This window comes from Oxyura jamaicensis, chromosome 1 (genome assembly GCF_011077185.1).
Source record: "Oxyura jamaicensis isolate SHBP4307 breed ruddy duck chromosome 1, BPBGC_Ojam_1.0, whole genome shotgun sequence".
Lineage (NCBI taxonomy): Eukaryota > Metazoa > Chordata > Aves > Anseriformes > Anatidae > Oxyura > Oxyura jamaicensis.
Window position 1 is genome coordinate 165,543,987 of NC_048893.1, and position 6,905 is coordinate 165,550,891.

The window sequence follows — 6,905 nt, forward strand, 5'->3', positions numbered from 1 at the left end:
AAATCTGTTTCTTTAGGGCTAGTGAAGACAGTCTCTTCATTCACCTAAATGTAATTATGTTAATAAGATTTCCATAGTTTCTAGATTTAAAAAGGAATTCTGTCATTTATGAACAGAATGTTTTTGTGATGAATATAACTGGTTACCCCCAGGGAAGTCATCCTATATATATACATATAATAATAATAATATAAAATATTTCCTACATTTCTCAGCCAAGAATCAGGTGAGCAGTAATGTAAGCCAAGCAATAGCTGAAGTTCAGATTTGAAATGTCTGGTGTTCATTTAGGTGTGTATGAAATTTACTGAACTGCACAGTAGAAAAAAAGGCCTGGTAATTATTACTTCTCAACAACATGATAATAGCATACGTAGGGTGGATTTAGTCTTTACAGTGACTGACATACTTTGTAATGCCTGAAAGTAAAAGACCTCCCCAATTACAGATATGAAATAAACTTATAATTTTTATATTATACCTTCACATACCTTCTTTTATATACCTTATACCATATATATTTCATCGGAGCTTTTAGTCCAAGAAAATCTGTAGGATTGTTTCTGTTGTTGTTATATAAATGTACTGCCTTTGATGACAAATAGTTACATAAATATATACTATACAGAAAAGGAATGTTTAAATAAGACTCTGAATAAACTTGAGTTACTGATTCCCAAAAATGCCATATCTTGGAAACAAGTATCTTCTCCTCATCACAGGGCTAAGGTTTGCAAGCATGGATAAAAACTAATCAGGCAGAAGACCTTCAGTGTATCCAAGCTTTAGAAAGATAAGGGGGAAAGACAAAGATTTGAAAGGGAATCTAAGCATTGATCCCTGTAAATATGTCTGAAAATAACAAGTTTCTGGCATATGTCAGGACAAACTTTGCCAAAATAAAAATAAAAATAAAAAGAACACCAAAGAAAGCCCTATGAAAATTACAAGCAATTTCTAATATTGCTTCTTTATTTTTAAAATTTTATTTGTTTTATTTTAAGATGTCTTCCCTTGGAGGGTGCATTTTCCTTGTTTTAATGAGATCTGCGCAGAGGGAGGCCCTGTTAGTCTTTGCTCTGGACTGATAAAGCACCCTCCTACCTCTGCTAGGAGTAAAAGCAATCTAATCTAACTGTCTAGACAAGGCTTTGCTCTGGTCTGATCCCACTCTTTGGTGTTGCTTGTGATATCCAGAAATTTGACAAGGAAAGCAATTATTGATCAGACTGAGGTGTGTTTTGCTGTGATAATTGTCTAAGCATGACTGAGTGATGCCCCTATAGATAGGTGCTTACTTATTTCCTGAGGCATGTCGTCCTTAGAGAGACAGAAACATTGATAAGGAAGAAGACAAAATGACTAACTTTGATGGAGTTTGTGTTGAAACATCTGCTGCTTGTCAACATGGGAGGAAGAAGTGATTTATTAGTAGTAACAAATGAAAACCAATGAAACTCACCATCTTATTCTTCCCCTAAACTATTTTCTGTGAATAATGTGACTGTGAATAATCAGTAAGTTCCTATGAGGAGAAAGTAGTGCCCTATTATCTGTACATTTTTGCTTTGCTTCCATTATAACTTGCCACATACACAATTATAACTTGCCCATACCCCATTGTTTTGTCTGAACACCTTTAGATTCCCTTTTCTTTCCTGTCTTTTTCCTTCTCCCATTTCCAAATAATAAAACATCAATAAGGCATCAGGTTATTTTCAGGTCTTGGAATACCCTCACCTTACACAAAACACGCTGGTTTGAATCTGCTTCTGTATTCTGATTCATCAGCTACTTCCATCGTAAAAAATAATACGAGGGTAGCAAAGAATAAAACATTTTTTCTTTTTGTGCCACATGCAATTACATCTTGTTTAAGTGGTCCAATAATTGCATTTTAAATGCCACTTGTTTATTATTCTCTTTTTGCCATTTTCAAATTGATTTTTATTGTTTCACTAAATAGTTACTAAAGCTCAGTGAGAGGGAAAAAAAAATCAACACACTCTCAAGCAAACAATTCAAGTTTGTATGTTAATCTGTACCTTTAAATAAGCAGCAATAATTAATGGGAGTTCGGCACCTTGCTGTGTACAGTGACAGGGATTAAACACTGGCACTGCAAAATGCCAGTTTTCAGCTTGTGCATTTGTAGACCCTTCAGAGCCATGAACTGACATTTGCAGTCTTTGTCAGTTAAAAAAAAAAAAAAAAAAAAAAAAAAAAGGCAAATTCAGTTAAATTTAGTTCTGCCATTCAAATGGAATAAAGGTTGTCACCTGCCCCCTTTTTGTGATTTGATTAGCCAGGGACTGAGTTTATTTTCAAGAAGGAAGACCCATTAAAAGGGCCCAATTCTGCATGTATTTCCAACATCTCAGAAGCTCAATTGGCTTCAATTATTCAGCATTAACTGAGTTTGCTATTGTGGTTTAAGAGTACAGATTAATAATATAGTCCTGAATTGCTTGCTTAAGTGTTTTTGCTCTCCTAGAGTTCTAACAAGCATTCTGAAAATAAATAAATAAATAAATGTATTTTTAAATGATAGAAATGAACATATTAAATAAGTATTGTGCATAATTCAATGAACTGGCCTTTTGAAATACTGTAATTACATGCAGTTTACATTACACAAAATATTTTTTATTGACTTCATTTGAACTATTTCTGTAAATAAAGACTCCAAGTTCAAACCCTATGCCCAGAAAGAGAAGGAAACTCTTAAGCTAGCTCCTAAAATCCAAAGCCTCAGATGTATAAAGTCTGGACAAAAGACTCATGCTTCTAAGGAGAAACATGCTTGCAATGATATGCAGAACAATGGCTCCATAATCCTCTCTGTATGCTCTTATGAACTTTGTGGCATTCTCCTCTCTTGTCCTCATAAAATTCCTGAAGTTTTGAGGGTTAGGAGCAAAGAAGAAGATAAGCATCACTTTTTGGCACAGGTCCTTCTTGTAAGAACTGGATTTCCTGAGGTTACCATGAGACCAGCTTGTGGCAGAAGTCTGAGTCAATGAGAAAGAAATGCTAGTGCTAGTTTGAGCAGAGCAAAGCAAATGCCTGCTCTATGAAGGTGAAGTACTTCACAGGTTAAATACTATCCATAACATGGGGAGACCTCACTTTTTACCTGCCACACTGAACTCCAAACCTCTTGCATTTCACCAGACAGTTCAAGGAACAACCACATCAGGAACACCCTGAATGATCATGGCAGAACTGTCAATTTGGCCTTAAGGAATTCCTACTCAAGATGGGAACAAAGCTGCACTTGCTAATGATTTAAGCAACATTTAAAACAAAACAAAACAACACAACAGTTTCCTGGGATAATAGTAAGGATTGCTAAAGAGATAGCACATAACCTGCTATTGGAACACACATAACAAATGTTTGTAGTTTATTTTTTCAGAACGCTGGAATGAAGGGACATGCTATTGGTGCACTGTAGGTCAGGTGCAGAGTGTTGTAGAGTGATGGCATGATGCAGAGAGCTCACTTATTAGAATATGAATCAGCTCTCCACAGAAAGTGTTAGAACTGCAGGAAAGGAAAAGCCATTTTGCTTTAATAACAGACTGTAAGAGGCAATCCCAGGTACAAAATGATCAAGTGACCAGAGCCAGTTTGATGAAGAATGATAGCATTTTATGCTCAACACTTCAAGATTAAAGTCTTTAGTTAGCTAAGCATAATGTGAATCAGTTTCATGTATAATGTATTGTGTAAGCCTGTAGCCAGTATGATACAATGTAAGCAATTCCATTTAGTGCAATTTGACTATAGCTAGTACAGAATAATTGGAGTCAGTTTCTAGCATGCTAGAATTTGAGTCAAATATGATATGGAAAAGATTTTGATTCATAATAATATGGAAGCGAAGATAACATGCAATGATGTAGATGAATAGTTAATATGCTATAATACAAAAGTCATTCTAATAGGTTATGATGTGATTAGGAGACCAGTGTTCTTAAATTCAGACAAAAGCCTAATATACCATGGTAAAGAAAGGAGGCTATTAAGGAACAGTATAAATAACAGTACATAGCTGCATTTGACCAAATATCAAATACCGTAGTTTTCCCAAATGTAAGATCAACTGAATAAACGTTCACTGGAGGATAAAACATGGCTACTCAAGTGAACATTGGAAATGTTTTACAGCAGTTCCTCAAATTTCAGAGGCCGTGTAATGCTGTACTGGGTGATTCTGATTCCTGCTCAAGGACTCAGGCTTCTATTAATTTTCTTCCAAGATTATTAGAAGTAGTCATGACAGTTCTAGCCCCTTTGGTACTCAGAGACACAATTTTACAATCTGTTGTGCAAACACTGTAGTCTTAAGCCCAGCCTTTTCCATTGCATGATTAGTTAAAGAACTACAGCATTTTAAAGCAAGCACATGAACATTAACATGGCAGATCTTCAAGTAAACATCTTTGGCTTTCCGATGTAGCTTCAGAAAAACAGCAAAAATACTCTATTATTGTGACCTGTGACCATTTGGGGTTTAAATCCAACCACGACTTGTTCACTGAAATTTTACTCTTTTTTTCTCTTCTTAACTTTTCATGGGACTAACCCTGTGTACATGAGAAGAGCTCATTTATGAGCATGTGGTAATCAGTTCTGACTACAAGTTAAAGTCATCCTTGAGCAAACAGAAAACTATTCAGCTTAGCAATAAAGTTAAATAATTATTACCAGGCTATGTGATGTGACTACAATGTGACATTGAAATGGCTACGGTGTGATTAGAATAAGAATGTTTTATGTCTGTGATGCGGCTATAAAACGTCTGTGATGCCATACTGCTGTGATATGACTAGTGTCAGAAAAAATGTGTGCATTATTAACGCATACATAAACACGCCGTATTTCAGAAGCAGACTGCATTACACAGAATGCTCGTAGTTCTAATTATCTTCTTTATTAATGGCTGTTCTGCTTTGTATTTTGGAAGACAAAAGGATCACATACTTAATTCATTCACAGAATTCTTTTTATAAGTGGTTTGGCAGTAAGATTGCTCCTTTGTGTCACTTGCTTGACTTTCAATGCTGGGGCTCTAGCCATCCTTCCTGTATTACATAATGAACATTTTTCTCAAACTATTATTAGATTCAGTTCCGTTTGTTACCATTACTTGATGTCATCAAAACCAGGATCAATTTTTTCTCTCGGGCTGTAATAGGAGTCTTTCAGACACAAATACAAAGCACTGCAAAACTAAGAATGTTTATTCTTTACACATCATGTGATTACAGGATTGCAATGTTCACATACACAGCGTGTTAACAGTCTGTATCTGTATCATTTCCAAGGGGATGTGCCACAGTAGTATCAGCATGTACCACACGATGCCAAGCCATGCAAATTACTGACCTCTAACAGAAACGAGGAGCTTTCACTATTACTTAACACTGTGTCATATGTGTTCTATATCTATATGTGAGAATCTGAAGGTAGAAGCCTGCATCTGAAAATGTAAAATCTTCAAAGTAGAAACTCAGACCTCTAGCTGGGCAGTGCTATCTACTGAAAATGTGTACATTTTCTAGTTGTAATATTGCATATACAAGAAGTCAAATACTGTTTTTTTTTTTTTTTTTTTTTTTTTTTTTTGTATGCGCATCTATTTGAAAGGTTTAACCAGAAACAGCAGCAAGCACAGCCATGTATCTGGGAATACTAAATTGGAGAGGTACTGTGTGATACGGTTTGCAAGTTTAAGCTGAGAAAAGCTAGCAATAAAAGCAGTCAAATGAAGGTTCATTCATGCTTTAGAAAACGTTGAAAAATGCACTATATATAATGCACTATATATAATGCACTATATATAATGCAGTATAATCATCTTCTTGTCACACTTTTGAGGTCACTCATATCATAATACATTGACATTTTATTACACTGTCTTCCAGGCATGCGATGCTTCTTTGTGGCTAGCTGGATAATTTACCTGTGTCATTTACAGGGAAGGAGAAATGCTCACTTTTATTATTTATCAAACCACAGTGTTTTCCAGCTCACTGTTTAAGCAGACAAAAAAAAAAAAAAAAAAAAAAAAAAAAAAAAAAACAGCAAACATTTCTCCCATTCCTTCAGCGAGTATCTTGGCTGACCCTTCGGGAAGGGGAAAGAGAAAGGTGTGCAGGTGTAAATAGGAGCCGAGACGGGGCTGAGTCTGAGCAGCAGCGTGAATTATAGATGAAAAGGCATGTATTAAATATAAAGCCGAAGCACGCTGAGGAGGGCCGGGGCAGGGTGCTTGCTGCAGGCCGCGGAGGATGCGACGGCCCAGCAGCAATCCGCGCCGCGCCACAAGTGCTCCCCCCGCGCACAGCAGACCGGGCGCACCCCCCGTAAAAATAATAATAATAAAATAAAGAATCCTTATTATTTTCCACCCTTCCCCCGCGATGAAGCCTCGCTGATGAGGCACCCCACGCCCGCCTCGGCGCTCCCGACCCCCCGATGCGCTCCCGACCCCTTCCCCCCCGAGCGGAGGGGGAGGCGCTCCCCTCTTCTTCGCCCCGCTCCTTCTTCGCCCCGCTTCACACCGCTTTTCGCTTCGCCCCGCGGTTTAGCTCGTCTCTGCTCGGCCCACCCGAGACCTCCGCGGGGCGCGGAGGCGCTGCGCTGCCGGGCCGCCCCCACCGGCCACCCCCGCGGAGCGACGCGGCCGGCGGCCAATGCCAGGGCCGCGCTCCGGCAGCCACCTCCCCCGCCGCTGTGGGCCAATGCAGTGCGGCGGGAGGGGGGGCTTAGCGCTGCTCACACCCTCCCTCTGGGCTTATTGAGAGTTATATCAAGAATTTCAGTTCAGAGAGAGAGAGAGAGAGAGAGAGGAAAGGAAAGGAAAGGAAAGGAAAGGAAAGGAAAGGAAAGGAAAG

The 6,905-nt window shown here is 38.3% G+C and overlaps 1 protein-coding gene across 18 annotated transcripts in view; it reads left to right on the top strand.

Annotated features, from left to right (window-relative positions):
• Positions 1–6,899: 6,899 nt before the first annotated feature.
• The window catches only part of PCDH9 (protocadherin 9), a 699,850-nt gene continuing 699,844 nt past the window's right edge, over positions 6,900–6,905 (top strand). For all 18 annotated transcript variants that reach the window (XR_004749268.1, XM_035321032.1, XM_035321022.1 and 15 more), the window contains exon 1: positions 6,900–6,905. This exon is cut by the window's right edge and continues 631 nt beyond it. The gene's annotated coding sequence lies outside the window, so the exon portion shown is untranslated.